This window comes from Gossypium hirsutum, chromosome A01 (genome assembly GCF_007990345.1).
Source record: "Gossypium hirsutum isolate 1008001.06 chromosome A01, Gossypium_hirsutum_v2.1, whole genome shotgun sequence".
In the NCBI taxonomy this organism is placed as follows: Eukaryota; Viridiplantae; Streptophyta; class Magnoliopsida; order Malvales; family Malvaceae; genus Gossypium; species Gossypium hirsutum.
The window spans coordinates 57,274,320-57,290,254 of NC_053424.1; the positions used below are offsets into that span (position 1 = coordinate 57,274,320).

At 38.6% G+C, this 15,935-nt stretch overlaps 1 non-coding gene across 1 annotated transcript; it reads left to right on the forward strand.

Annotated features, from left to right (window-relative positions):
• Positions 1 to 1,121: 1,121 nt before the first annotated feature.
• On the forward strand, positions 1,122 to 1,227 carry LOC121207745 (small nucleolar RNA R71). The gene has a single exon (XR_005902859.1). It is a non-coding gene; the product is annotated as a small nucleolar RNA R71 (small nucleolar RNA).
• Positions 1,228 to 15,935: the final 14,708 nt, after the last annotated feature.

The window sequence follows — 15,935 nt, forward strand, 5'->3', positions numbered from 1 at the left end:
TTAGTGTAATATGTTCTTCTACCTTAATTTTCTTACGCCTAGCCATCACATCCTTTAAAAATTTAGCGTACTTTGAAACTTTTTCAATTAACTCAATTAAAGGTAGGTTAACATTCAATACTTTAAATAGGTTTAGGAAACTTATAGATTCATCCTCATCCCACTTTTGTTTTTTTTCTAGTCTTGAAGGGAATGAGATTTTTATCCCCGTAGAATTTTTATTTACTTCCTTTTTCGTCTCTACTGACGATATGATTACCTCCTTTGAATCCTAGCTCATTTTCTACTTCTAAGGATACCTCTTGAGGATTGTCATTATTGTCCACGATTGTCTCTAGAGTAGTGGTTTCTAAGCTATATAGTACTTTGTCCGATCGGAGTGCAATTGCTTTCACATGCTCCTTACCTTCTTTCCTTGGATTCTCTTACGTGTTGCTGGGAATACCTGTGCCAATTTGTCTTTTCATGTCACCCATCATGCTCATCAATTGGATCATTTGGTCTTCGAGTTTAGTCAATGTTCTTGTTGAATTGGTGAACTCAGACTGCACCTGTTTGAAATCATTTCTCATTGAATGCATTTCTCCCTCATTTCTGTCCAACCATTAACCACATCCACTATGGTCATTTGGGTTGACCTTGTCTTGAGATTTTTGCAAATAAGGAGGTTGGTAATTAGTGTGTTTAACATGATTTAAATTATTCCTCCCTAGCTCAAATTCGGGTGATCTCTCCACCATGGATTATATGTATTTGAATAAGGGTTCCCACCCCTGTTTTCAATGTAATTCACATCCTCAGCCAGGTTGTTGATGTAGTGGAAGAGCAGTTTATCTTCCTCATGCATAGATGATGTAGAAGCTGGTTTGATATGGTTAAGTCTATCCACTAACTATTGATACTTATCACCCTCTTGGGTAGCTTCTACCGTAGCACTTTTCTGACCATATGTGAATCGATCAATTGGAAACTGGCAGGAGTTTAATGCCATATTCTCGATGATCTCATACACATGCTTGTACATTCTATTCATAAAGGCTCCTGCTGCTGCTTTGTCTAATTCAAATCGTGCATTTGCACCCAACCCATTGTAAAACACCTGCAGTTGCATCCAATTAGGAAATTTGTGGTGCAGACATTTTTGAATCAACATTTTGAACTTTTCCCATGCCTCATAGAAGGTTTCACCATTCATCTATCTAAAAATAACAATCTCTCTTCTTAGTTGTACTACTTTGCTGATTGAGAAAAACTTTTGTAAGAACTTTCCAGCGAGTTCATCCCATGCTGTGATAGACCTTGGTGCCAGCTAGTCTAACCAAGAAAAAGCATTATGAATCAAGGAGAAGGGAAACAACCAAAGACAAATAGCATCATCAGGAAACCTGTTATACTTAAAAGTATCACAGAGTTGAAGTAACCATTTTAAATGTTGATTAAGATCCTCTGTCATAGTGCCCCTAAACTGTGTATTGTTTTGGATCATTTGAATCATAACTGATTTTATCTCGAAATTATTAGCTGTAATTATTGGTCTTGCTATACTTTCTTGGACCATATCCAGACTTGCTAAGTCATAAACCCTTAAATTTCTTTTATTCTGAGCCATCTAAATATTTCTAGGAAGCTATGCTGCTGGTGGGTTTCCTAGGGTGTTATCGTCAGTGTCATTAAACAGTGGATTTTCACGTGATATGTTACCCACAGCTGGTGATAATGGCTCTTGCATCTATAGCTTTTCCTATTGCTGTCGTTGACGATTTCTTCAGATTATTTTCTATAGATCTGTGGCTGCTACAATAGGTGTGCCCCTATTGTGAGTCATACATTAACCTAGAAGGAAAGGATTAGTAACAACAAATGAATAAAGTGAAATGGTATCTATAACTTAAAATTTTTCTAATTTTTCTAATTAAGTGTGAAAATTAAAATTAACCTAGTAATGTTGTAACACCCCTTACCCGTATTCGACGCCAGGACAGGGTTCGAGGCATTATTGGAATTAAACATTCACAAGCATGCGAATCCGGACCATAAAATTTCATTTAAATTAAAAGCATTCAATCACATGCACAATGTCCCTTACATGAGCTACCGAGGCTCTAAACATGCATTAAAGGTGATTTGCGACTAAATTGAGAACTTTAAAAAGTTTTGGGGAAACTTAGAAGAAAAATTTTCCTGAAACAGGGTCACACGCCTGTGTGGACATAGGGACACGCCCATGTGTCTCGAACACGCCCGTGTCCTCAGGCCGTTTAACTCTCTGTTTATGACGTCAGAAAAATGAATTTAGCCATACGACCAGGCCACACGCCCATGTGCTAGGCTGTGTCCTCCACACGGTTGAGACACATGGCCGTGTCTCTGCCCGTGTGACTAGTACTTAGGCTATTTTCCAAGCCTTTTGTTACCATTAATCCCTCACATCTTTACACACATCAAAGATATACATTATTGCATCATTTTAATGATTTAACATACTTCACTAAGGTATATTCTTAATTTTAACATGCTATTATTCACTTATTACACGTACTCATATAATATCAAATCTAGACACAACAATTCTATATTCATTGAAGTTATCATTTGACGACCACTTTTACCAAACTTTCATGACCATCAATTTATCAAGTAGCTTCAATCAACATCAAGTATTCATGTTCAAACATTATCAACTTATTTCCATATTATGCATTTACCACATGGCTATGACCATTTCGATCGGTCAAGAAGCACCCATCATGCATATATGTCATAATACCAACCATACATATCCCACAAGCATAAACACAGCATCGTATCACAAGCATTAGAACTTATCATTGATAATTAGGCTTACAAGCCACAAGCTTTACAAGCCACATCTCATGGCTATATACAATGAATCAATATGGCTAATCATAATAGCATCTATCATAAAACTAAGTCCTTATACATGCCACTCACTTGAAGACATTAAGATTCATCAATACTCCAAAGGAGGTAGCTTGATAGTGTGAGGTTCCGATGATCTCCAACCCTGAGCTAACCTGTCAACACTAAAGAAATGGAAATGAGGGAGTAAGGTTAATGTAACACCCCGAACCCGAGACCGTCACCGGAGTCGAACACGAGGTGTTAACAGACTTTAAACCACTTATAAAAAAATTTCCCAGACACTGCCAATCTGCGTACTAGTCGCTTAAAAAAATCATATCTTGAGTTTAGAAACTCGGAATCCAGTTCCGTAAATTTTCCCTGAAACTAGACTCATATGCCCATCTACATATTTTTTTCTAGAATTTTTGGTTTGGCCAATTAGTACAGTTTATTAGTCAAAGTCTCCCATGTTACAGGGATCGACTACACTGACCTTTGCGCATTACGACTTGGATATCTCCCTGTACAGGGATTCAATACTGATGTCGTTTGTTTCTATAGAAACTAGACTCAAATAGGAATCTATACATATATGGCATGACTCCTAATTATCTCCGGTTAATTTATAATGAATTTCCAAATTCGAAACAGGTAATCCAGAAACCGTTCTGGCCCTTCTTACGAGAACCTGAATATCTCTTAACATACTGTCCATATGATCATTTCGTTACTTTCCTATGAAAATAGATTCAGCAAGGTTCGTTTACATAATTTATTCACTATTTAATTCCCTTCCTACTATTTTTACTGATTTTCCAAATCTACATCACTGCTGCTGTCAGCATCTGCCTTTAAGGTAGACTTTACCTATTTCATAGTTTCCATGATTCAACTAGCCCTTTTAGCATAAATAGCACAAATTATGATAGTGATTAACCATTCCCATGGCCAATCCTTGTTAAGCATATCCACACCTCTCAATAACCATATCCATACCAAATGATTATAACATTATACTCAAACATATATAAGCCATTTTCGCATGGCTATCCAAAATTATACAAGTCCAAAGGGTCCATGACCCCAACAAAAAGGGTAGTCCTATACATGCCATTTCGAAGTTCAACCAAAATTGTACCAAAAGGGGGAGGGGGCTTTGATAGTGTGGGCGACTTCGACTTCAAAATCCCGAGTCCGATAGTTGGAGAACCAAAATCTATAAAACAGAGAATCAAGGAGACGGAGTAAGCAATTTATGCTTAGTAAGTTTTGAGCAAGGGATTCCAGCACAACAAAAGTATAGCATTCATGTAGCTAAACGGATAATTTCATATGCACAATTTTTCAATATCATACTTACTTCACATTACCAACCCTTTTATTCATACACAAAGATCAACTTAGCCAAAGGCCGGTAGCTCATTTATCAACTGAGCGAATACTTATTTGTAAGGGCTCAACTAATTCAAAGCACATACGAAACATACCTTAATGTTGGGATGTTTCAAGCGTATTAACTGAAATTTTTACAGCAAGATCATTCATTCCCAAATCACGTACCTTCGGAATTTAACCGGATATAGCTACTCGTTCAAATGCCTTCGGGACATAGCCCGGTTATAGTAACTCGTACAAATGCCTTCGGGACTTAACCCGGATTTAGTAACTCGCACAAATGCCTTCGGGACTTAACCCGGATTTAGTAACTCGCACAAATACCTTCGGATCTTAGTCCAGATTTAGTAACTCGTACAAATGCCTTCGGATCTTAGTCCGGATATGGTCACCTAGCACAAAGCCTTCGCGACTTAGCCCGGACATCATTCAAATAACCATGCACATTTAACAATAAATCATGGCACATTCGTATTTCGTTTTCGTTAGCAAAACTCAAACACAAGACACTTATCATTCTTGCAATTTCGGCTCAATAGCCACACACAAAGAGCATGATTTTGATTTGCTTAAAACATGATCTAATCAAATCATAATTTAAGCTCTTTTACTCAAGAACTTACCTCAGATGTTGTCGAACGATTCCGATAGCTATTCGACCACCTTTTCCTTCCCTTTATCGGATTTAGTTCCCCTTTGCTCTTGAGCTTAATTAAACAAATAAATTGATTTAATCATTTGAGCATCGAAAAGAGGAACACAAGGCACTTAGCCCATATTTATACATTAGACATTAAAGTCACATATGTACGGAAATCATGAATCAAACTCAACATTTTAGCTAATTTTCCCCCTTGGCCGAATTTTCTAAGCCAAGACAAAAGCATCAATATGCTTGCCTCTAACCGAATACATGCAACACCAATCTCCTTCCTATGGCTGAATATGCATGTCTATGTTGGGGCCGATTGCAACACTTAATACATTCTACAAGTATGGTCACTTGTATTGACTAAACACCATTTTGTTTCAAGTTCAAAACTTGGCTAATACACACATATATACACTAGTAAAGCATCCTCTCCCTTTCCATCAATTTAACACATGCATTACTCATTAATATACAAAAATTATATTCGGCCTTAGCACACAACTTGCTAGCCGATTCTTCTCCATCTAGCAACCAATGCACATATGTGCTCACTCAAAAATGCTAAAAAGAAGATTCAAGAATCATCAATCCACCATCACATGCATCATTAACAAGCTTCATATTTAGCATGCAATGGCATTAACACAAAATCCACCTAGGCCGAATATCATCCCCATGACATAGCAAAGATTTGAACCATGGGCTAATTAGAACTCAAGCTAGCAACTAAAAACATGCATGAATCTCATGGCACAACCTCAAACATACCTTGATCTAGATACAAGTATGGCCAAACCTCCTCCTAATCCTCTTCCAAACCAAACATGAAGCAAGAACTCCTTCCTCCTTCCTTAGAATTTTCGGCCAAAAGAAGATGAAAAAGGATGAACAAAATTTTTCTTTTCTTTTCTTTTACTCACGGCAATGGGGGGGCATGGATGAGACCATTCTTTTTTTTCATCACTCCTCCCTTTCATTATTTAATTACCATGCTCATTATTTTATTGTTTCCACCCATGATGCACCAACACAACATGTCTATGACATGTCTTGCCCATCACACTTGGTCTACCATACTTGTCATGGCCGGCCACTACTAATAGAGGGGGGAAATTGACATGCAAGTCCCCCTTTTTCAACATGCACTAATAGGTCCTTATGCTTTGACCTATCACATTTCAAAATTTTCTCACATAAGTCCTATTTACTAAAACTCACATGCAATCGACTAAATCGAAGCTTGAAATTTTCACACATTCATAATTACATATTCTAGACAATAAATATCGCATTCGAACATTTCGGTGACTCAGTTTAGCGGTCCCGAAACCACTTCCCGACTAGGGTCAATTTTGGGCTGTCACAACTCTCCCCCACTTAAGAAATTTTCGTCCCCGAAAATCTTACCGGTAAATAGGTTTGGGTATCGTTCTTTCATCGAGCTCTCGGTTTCCCAAGTAGCTTCCTCGATCCCGTGTTTGAGCCATAACACCTTAACTAACGGAACCCTTTTTTTCGCAACTCTTTCACTTCACGAGCTAGGATACGAATCGGTTCTTCTTCATAACTCAAGTCAGATTGAATTTCAACTTCTGAGGGATTAATCACATGTGACGGATCGGATCTATAACGTCGAAGCATTGAAACATGAAAGACATCGTGAATCTTTTCAAGTTCAGGGGGCAAAATCAATCTATACGCAACCGGACCAACTCGTTCGGAGATTTCGTACGGCCCAATGAATCTCGGGCTCAACTTGCCCTTACGGCCAAATCTGAGTACCTTTTTCCAAGGCGAAACTTTAAGAAACACTTTATCTCCCACCTGATATTCAATGTCTTTTCGTTTCAAATCCGCATACGATTTTTGACGATCTGTGGCTACCTTCAGACTTTCACGGATTACCTTTACTTTCTGTTCGGCATCTTTAATCAAATCAACTCTGAAAATTTTACTTTCACCGAGCTCGGTCCAAAACAATGGTGTACGACATTTACGACCGTACAAAGCCTCGTAAGGTGCCATCTTAATACTTGATTGATAACTATTGTTGTAAGCGAATTCAATCAAAGGTAAATACCGTTCCCATGAACTACTGAACTCGAGGATGCAACATCTCAACATATCCTCAAGTATCTGAATTATCCGCTCAGATTGACCATCGGTTTGGGGGTGAAAAGTAGTGCTAAAATGCAGCTCGGTACCCAAAGCTTCTTGCAATTTCCTCCAAAATCGTGAGGTGAATCTCGGATCTCTATCCGACACGATAGAAATAGGTACCCCGTGTAATCTCACAATCTGAGAAACGTACAATTCAGCTAGTTTATCCAATGAAAAATCCGTACGCACGGGGATAAAGTGAGCCGACTTAGTCAGTCTATCGACAACAACCCAAATCGCATATTTCTTACTTGCTGACAATGGCAGTCCGGACACAAAGTCCATTGTGACTCGATCCCATTTCTACTCGGGTATCATGATCGGCTGAAGTAATCCTGAAGGCACTTGATGTTCTGCTTTCACTTGTTGACATATTAAACATCTCGAAACAAAGTCGGAGATGTCTCGTTTCATACCATGCCACCAAAACTGACGTTTCAAATCGTTGTACATTTTCGTACTCCTCGGGTGAATTGACATTCGGCTACAATGGCTTCGTTCAGAATCATCGAAATGAGTTCTGAATTCCTTGGAACACACAAACGACTTCTGAACCTCAAACAATCATCATCATCAATTTGAAACTCCGATTCCTTGTTCGGAACACACTCAGCCCATTTTGCAACCAATTCATCATCAACTTTCTGGGCTTCACGAATTTGATGAATCAATAATGGTTTGGCTTTTAATTCAGCTACTAACACATTGTCGGGTGGTAATCAATGACAAGCTCGTAATCAATGATTTCCGGCTTAAGGCGTCCGCAACCACATTAGCCTTTCTCGGGTGGTAATCAATGACAAGCTCGTAATCTTTCAACAACTCAAGCCAACGTCTTTGTCGCAGATTTAAGTCTCTTTGGGTCATCAAATATTTGAGACTTTTGTGATCCGAAAATACATGGCACTTTTCACCAAATAAGTAATGTCGCCATATTTTTAAAGCGAATACGATGGCAGCTAGTTTGAGATCATGGGTCAGATAATTTTTCTCATGTGGCTTTAAGTGTCTCGACGCATAGGTCACCACTCGACCTTCTTGCATCAATAAGCAACCCAACCCAAGTAGGGATGCGTCACTATAAATGACAAACTCTTTGCCTGATTCGGGTTGCACTAAAATTAGAGCTTCAGTCAAATAAGTTTTCAGTTGATCGAAACTTTTCTGACATTTCTCCGTCCATTCGAACTTAACATCCTTTTGAAGTAGCTTCGTCATTGGTGTGGCTATCATCGAGAAACCTTTTACAAATCGTCGGTAATAACCGGCGAGCCCCAGGAAGCTCCGAACTTCGATAATATTTCTTGGAGGCTTCTAGTTAAGTATGGCTGAAATTTTGCTCGGGTCAACTCGAATACCCGATACGGATACCACGTGACCCAAGAAGCTAACCTCTCTTAACCAGAACTCCCACTTACTGAACTTAGCATATAACTGCTTATCCCGCAAAATTTGCAACACTAATCTCAGGTGCTCAGCATGTTCGGTCTCATCTCTTGAATAGACCAAGATGTCATCAATGAACACAACTACGAACCGATCCAAATATGGTCTGAAGATCCGATTCATCAAATCCATAAATACCGCAGGGGCATTAGTGAGCCCAAACGGCATCACTAAGAATTCGTAGTGACCATATCTCGTTCTGAAGGCAGTTTTGGGTATGTCCGAATCTCGAATTCGCAACTGATAATAGCCCGATCTCAAATATATTTTTGAGAACACTAAGGCTCCCTTCAGTTGGTCGAACAAATCATCGATACACGGTAACGGATATTTGTTCTTTATTGTCACTTTATTCAGCTGACGATAGTCAATGCACAACCTCATGGTTCCGTCCTTCTTTTTCACGAACAATACTGGTGCACCCCAAGGTGAGAAACTTGGTCGAGCGAAACCTCTATCCGTCAATTCTTGCAACTGAGCTTTCAACTCTTTTAACTCGGTTGGTGCCATACGATACGGAGCTATCGAAATCGGCGTAGTCCCAGGTACAAGCTCAATACCAAACTCTATCTCCCGAACAGGTGGTAAACCCGGTACAGATTTGGGTTTCTTTTCTAATTCTTTGTCATCAAGTACATACGCAAGGTATGCTTCGCACCCTTTTCTTACATATTTCTGGGCCAACATTGAGGATATTACAGCTGACAACCCCTTTAAGTCCGTAGACTCAACTCGGATCATCTCGTTATTTGCGCACCTCAAATCAATAGTCTTGCTTTTGCAATTCACAACCGCATCATGCGCGGTCAACCAATCCAAACCAAGAATAACATCAAATTCATCAAACGGCAAAAGCATCAAGTCCGCCGGAAAACAGGAACCTCGAATTACTAGGGGACATTTCTTACACACTTTGTCAACAAGCACGTAACGACCCAAGGGATTTGACACCCCAATTACGAACTCAGTAGACTCAATAGGTAAAGTCTTACTGGATGCTAAGGTTTCACATATGTAAGAATGAGTAGAACCGGGGTCAATCAAAGCAATTACATTAGTATCAAAGAGAGTAAAAGTACCGGTAATAACATCAGGCGAAGAAGCATCCTCGCGGGCACGTATAGCATAAGCTCTAGCAGGCGCACGAGCCTCGGATCTGGTCGTAGCATCTCTAGATCCTCTCTGACCACCACTAGCATTGCCCGTATTTCCAGATGGTCTACCTCGAGCAGTGGTAGCACCCGGTTTCCCACTCTGATTTACATTCTGTTCAGACAACCTCGGGCAATCTTTAATGAAGTGGTCAACTGATCCGCACTTGTAACAGGAGCGGTCAGGGAATCTACAACTCCCCGAATGCCATTTACCGCAATATCGACATTTCGTTCTGTCTCGACATTCATTCCCAACACTGGCGACCGAAGTGCCTCGTGTACCCACAGGGGGTTGATCACGATCTCGTCTAAAAAGGCCCGAAGTGCCTCTAGACCGGCCCACATCATCTCGAAATTTCTTCGATGCCTGTTGAAGAGACTTTCCCGAGGATCTTTTACGAAACTCTCCAGTTCCCACATCAACTTTTTGTTTTTCTTTTCTAAGCTCTTCGGATTTACAAGCTCGCTCGACAAGTACTACGAACTCTCGTATTTCAAGAATGCCCACGAACATTTTTATATCTTCATTCAGCCCATCCTCGAAGCGTTTACACATGATAGCCTCGGACGAAACACATTCCCGAGCGTACCTACTAAGTCTAACAAATTTTCGCTCGTAATCAGTAACTGACATAGAACCTTGCTTAAGCTCAAGAAATTCCTTCCGTTTTTGATCAACAAATCTCTGACTGATATACTTTTTCCGAAACTCAGTTTGGAAAAACTCCCAAGTTACTTGCTCTCGGGGCACAACAGAAGTCAGAGTACTCCACCAATAGTAGGCAGAATCGCGTAGCAAGGAGATAGTACACTTTAGGCATTCATCGGGTGTACAAGATAGCTCATCGAGTACCCGGATAGTGTTGTCCAACCAAAATTCAGCTTGCTCGGCATCGTCGCTATCCGTAGCTTTAAATTCAGTAGCCCCATGTTTTCAGATTCTGTCAACTGGGGGCTTATTTGACCTTATTTGGTCAGTTTCCGGAGGTATTGTAGGTGCGGGGGTGGTATTAGTCGGGAATGGAGGTTGTGGAACAGCCGTATTAGTTTGAATGTATTGGTTGAACCAATCATTCATCACGCTATAGAAAGCTTGTCTAGCTTCATCATTCGGGTTACTAGCATTAGGTTGAGAGTCCGCCGGCGCTGTCCCTTGTGCGGGAGCAGGCGCTACACTCTCAAGATCATCAGCTACCGCTCGGTCGGGATCGGGATCCATTACTATAAATAAACACATTTACAATTGTCAGAAATCACCACACTATCAAATAATCACATAAAATGGCATGTATAGCTAGACCCAACACATTACGGTAGTCCTAGAATCAACTAAACCGTAGCTCTGATACCAATCAAATGTAACACCCCGAACCCGAGACCGTCACCGGAGTCGAACACGAGGTGTTAATAGACTTTAAACCACTTATAAAAAATTTCCCAGACACTGCCAATCTGCGTACTAGTCGCTTAAAAAAATCATATCTTGAGTTCAGAAACTCGGAATCCAGTTCCGTAAATTTTCCCTGAAACTAGACTCATATGCCCATCTACATATTTTTTTCTAGAATTTTTGGTTGGGCCAATTAGTATAGTTTATTAGTCAAAGTCTCCCATGTTACAGGGATAGTCTACACTGACCTTTGCGCATTACAACTTGGATATCTCCCTGTACAGGGAATCTAGAAACCGTTCTGTCCCTGTCTTACGAGAACTTGAATATCTCTTAACATACTGTCCATATGATCGTTTCGTTACTTTCCGATGAAAATAGGTTCATCAAGGTTCGTTTACATAATTTATTCACTATTTAATTTCCTTCCTACTATTTTTAATGATTTTCCAAATCTACATCACTGCTGCTGTCAGCATCTGCCTTTAAGGTAGACTTTACCTATTTCATAGTTTCCATGATTCAACTAGCCCTTTTAGCATAAATAGCACAAATTATGATAGTGATTAACCATTCCCATGGCCAATCCTTGTTAAGCATATCCACACCTCTCAATAACCATATCCATACCAAATGATTATAACATTATACTCAAACATATATAAGCCATTTTCGCATGGCTATCCAAAATTATACAAGTCCAAAGGGTCCATGACCCCCAACAAAAAGGGTAGTCCTATACATGCCATTTCGAAGTTCAACCAAAATTGTACCAAAAGGGGGGGGGCTTTGATAGTGTGGGCGACTTCGACTTCAAAATCCCGAGTCCGATAGCTGGAGAACCAAAATCTATAAAACAGAGAATCAAGGAGACGGAGTAAGCAATTTATGCTTAGTAAGTTTTGAGCAAGGGATTCCAGCACAACAAAAGTATAGCATTCATGTAGCTAAACGGATAATTTCATATGCACAATTTTTCAATATCATACTTACTTCACATTACCAACCCTTTTATTCATACACAAAGATCAACTTAGCCAAAGGCCGGTAGCTCATTTATCAACTGAGCGAATACTTATTTGTAAGGGCTCAACTAATTCAAAGCACATACGAAACATACCTTAATGTTGGGATGTTTCAAGCGTATTAACTGAAATTTTTACAGCAAGATCATTCATTCCCAAATCACGTACCTTCGGAATTTAACCGGATATAGCTACTCGTTCAAATGCCTTCGGGACAGAGCCCGGTTATAGTAACTCGCACAAATGCCTTCGGGACTTAACCCGGATTTAGTAACTCGCACAAATGCCTTCGGGACTTAACCCGGATTTAGTAACTCGCACAAATACCTTCGGATCTTAGTCCAGATTTAGTAACTCGTATAAATGCCTTCGGATCTTAGTCCGGATATGGTCACCTAGCACAAAGCCTTCGCGACTTAGCCCGGACATCATTCAAATAACCATGCACATTTAACAATAAATCATGGCACATTCGTATTTCGTTTTCGTTAGCAAAACTCAAACACAAGACACTTATCATTCTTGCAATTTCGGCTCAATAGCCACACACAAAGAGCATGATTTTGATTTGCTTAAAACATGATCTAATCAAATCATAATTTAAGCTCTTTTACTCAAGAACTTACCTCGGATGTTGTCGAACGATTCCGATAGCTATTCGACCACCTTTTCGTTCCCTTTATCGGATTTAGTTCCCCTTTGCTCTTGAGCTTAATTAAACAAATAAATTGATTTAATCATTTGAGCATCGAAAAGAGGAACACAAGGCACTTAGCCCATATTTATACATTAGACATTAAAGTCACATATGTACGGAAATCATGAATCAAACTCAACATTTTAGCTAATTTTCCCCCTTGGCCAAATTTTCTAAGCCAAGACAAAAGCATCAATATGCTTGCCTCTAACCGAATACATGCAACACCAATCTCCTTCCTATGGCCGAATATGCATGTCTATGTTGGGGCCGATTGCAACACTTAATACATTCTACAAGTATGGTCACTTGTATTGACTAAACACCATTTTGTTTCAAGTTCAAAACTTGGCTAATACACACATATATACACTAGTAAAGCATCCTCTCCCTTTCCATCAATTTAACACATGCATTACTCATTAATATACAAAAATTATATTCGGCCTTAGCACACAACTTGCTAGCCGATTCTTCTCCATCTAGCCACCAATGCACATATGTGCTCACTCAAAAATGCTAAAAAGAAGATTCAAGAATCATCAATCCACCATCACATGCATCATTAACAAGCTTCATATTTAGCATGCAATGGCATTAACACAAAATCCACCTAGGCCGAATATCATCCCCATGACATAGCAAAGATTTGAACCATGGGCTAATTAGAACTGAAGCTAGCAACTAAAAACATGCATGAATCTCATGGCACAACCTCAAACATACCTTGATCTAGATACAAGTATGGCCAAACCTCCTCCTAATCCTCTTCCAAACCAAACATGAAGCAAGAACTCCTTCCTCCTTCCTTAGAATTTTCGGCCAAAAGAAGATGAAAAAGGATGAACAAAATTTTTCTTTTCTTTTCTTTTACTCACGACAATGGGGGGGACATGTCTTGCCCATCACACTTGGTCTACCATACTTGTCATGGCCGGCCACTACTAATAGAGGGGGGGGGAAATTGACATGCAAGTCCCCCCTTTTTCAACATGCACTAATAGGTCCATATGCTTTGACCTATCACATTTCAAAATTTTCTCACATAAGTCCTATTTACTAAAACTCACATGCAATCGACTAAATCGAAGCTTGAAATTTTCACACATTCATAATTACATATTCTAGACAATAAATATCGCATTCGAACATTTCGGTGACTCGGTTTAGCGGTCCCGAAACCACTTCCTGACTAGGGTCAATTTTGGGCTGTCACAGTTAAAGCTTAGTAAGTCCATATGAAATAATAAGCAAATTATCAACATGATTCCATGAAAATATAATCATAATTTCACTTTTACTTATTTTCTGGTCATGCTATTTTCTCGAGTCATAGTTTCTAAATTATTCATATCTAGAGCTACGGAACTCCAAATTAAGATCCGTAAATTTTCCTAGAAACTAGACTCACTTATCTTCTTACTATAAAATTTTTAGAATTTTTTGTCTATCCAATAAGTATAGTTTATCCTTTAAAGTTACCCCTATTTCACTCTTCGACAGTTCCGACCCCTCTGCACTAAAAATTAATTATCTCTTTATACAAGATTTTATTTTGTAACGCCCCAAAAATATAAGGTCTGTAATTTTGCGTGATTTGGCATAAATTCCATGTTTACTTTAATAGCTAGGTGATTTGGGTGTGTTTGGGAGTGTCTAGAATGTAACAGTCCAGTTTTGACCCTAGTTGGAACAGTGGTTTCGGGACCACAATTCCAAGTCTAAAAAATATTTTAATATTATTTTCTGTGTGTGTGATATGTGAATTTATATCTGCAAAGTTTCTATGATTTAATTTTTTTGTTTCTATGCTTAATTACAAAAAAGGATTTGATTGTTTAAAGTGAAAAAGTTGTGTGCTAGGTGTTAAAGCACCTATTTGGCTTGGCTTTTAAAATAAAGGTCCTTGCATGTCAAATATACCACTTTTTTATTGGTGGAAAAATATGAACATTAGTAGGTGAATTTTTACATGTAAATAATAAGGGTAAAGTTGGTATATGGCTTATAATGTGTAATAAAAAATAAATATAAAATGACCATGCATTTTCACCGTGTTCAGCCGAAAATTAGAGAAAGAAGAAGCCATTGAAGCATTTTGATGTTCGGCTAGTGCATGTCTTAATAGGTGTGTAATATCCTGAATTAGGGCCTAATCGGAATAGTGGTTTTGTGACCACAAATCCGAGATAGAAATAATTATTTTATAATTATTTTGAGGTTTATGATATGATTGCATGATTGTGTGAAAATTTCGTAACGAAATTCTATGCATAAAGTGCTTAAGTTGAGATTAGGGACTAAATCGAATAATTTGCAAAAATTGTATTCTAGAAGTTTTTAGTATGAAATTGCTTTGGAATATTAATGAGGAGGTCTTAAATAGAAATTTGACCAATTTCTAAAATTTTGGACAAAAATGGGCTTGTACATAAAAATTTTCAAAGAAAGGTATTAAGGGTATTTTAGTCATTTTGTAATTAAAATTAATTAAAAGGGAAAAGAAGGCCAAAATGTGTTCATCTTCTCCATGCCTTGGCCGAATCTTACCTCTCTCAATATCTAGGGTTTCTTCAACTTCCAAGCTTTATAGTAAGTGATTTCAAGCCCCGTTTTTAATGATTTTTATGTTTTTGAAATCCCGGTAGCCCGTATTAACTTATGCTAGCAATAATTCAACCTAGGGTTCATATTTGGAAAACTACCCATAGGTGAAATTTGTGTATTTTGGTGTTTTATGATAGAATATGAGGTTTTAAATTATGTTAGACAACTTGTGCTACTCGGTTTTAAGTGAAAACGAGAAAAATGGCTTCATCGGTAAAAATACCTAATAGTCATAAGTACATGTTAGAGTATGAATTTGATGTTTCCATAGAAGGGAAAAATGATCAGCATGTCATAGAACATAAGAAAGTAGGATGAGGTTTAATTTACGAGCCTTGGGGAAAAAGTGCAAATATGTGAAAGTTTAGGGGCAAAATGGTAATTTTGCCAAAGTTCGTACTAAGGGCTGTTTTGTTGAATGTATTATTAAATAAAATTAATTTGGCATTATAGATCAAGAGAAACGAGATTCAAGTCGCGATCGAGGGAAAAACAAAGTTTACGAGGAATAGGCTCGATTGCTAATATTTTGTATCGAGGTAAG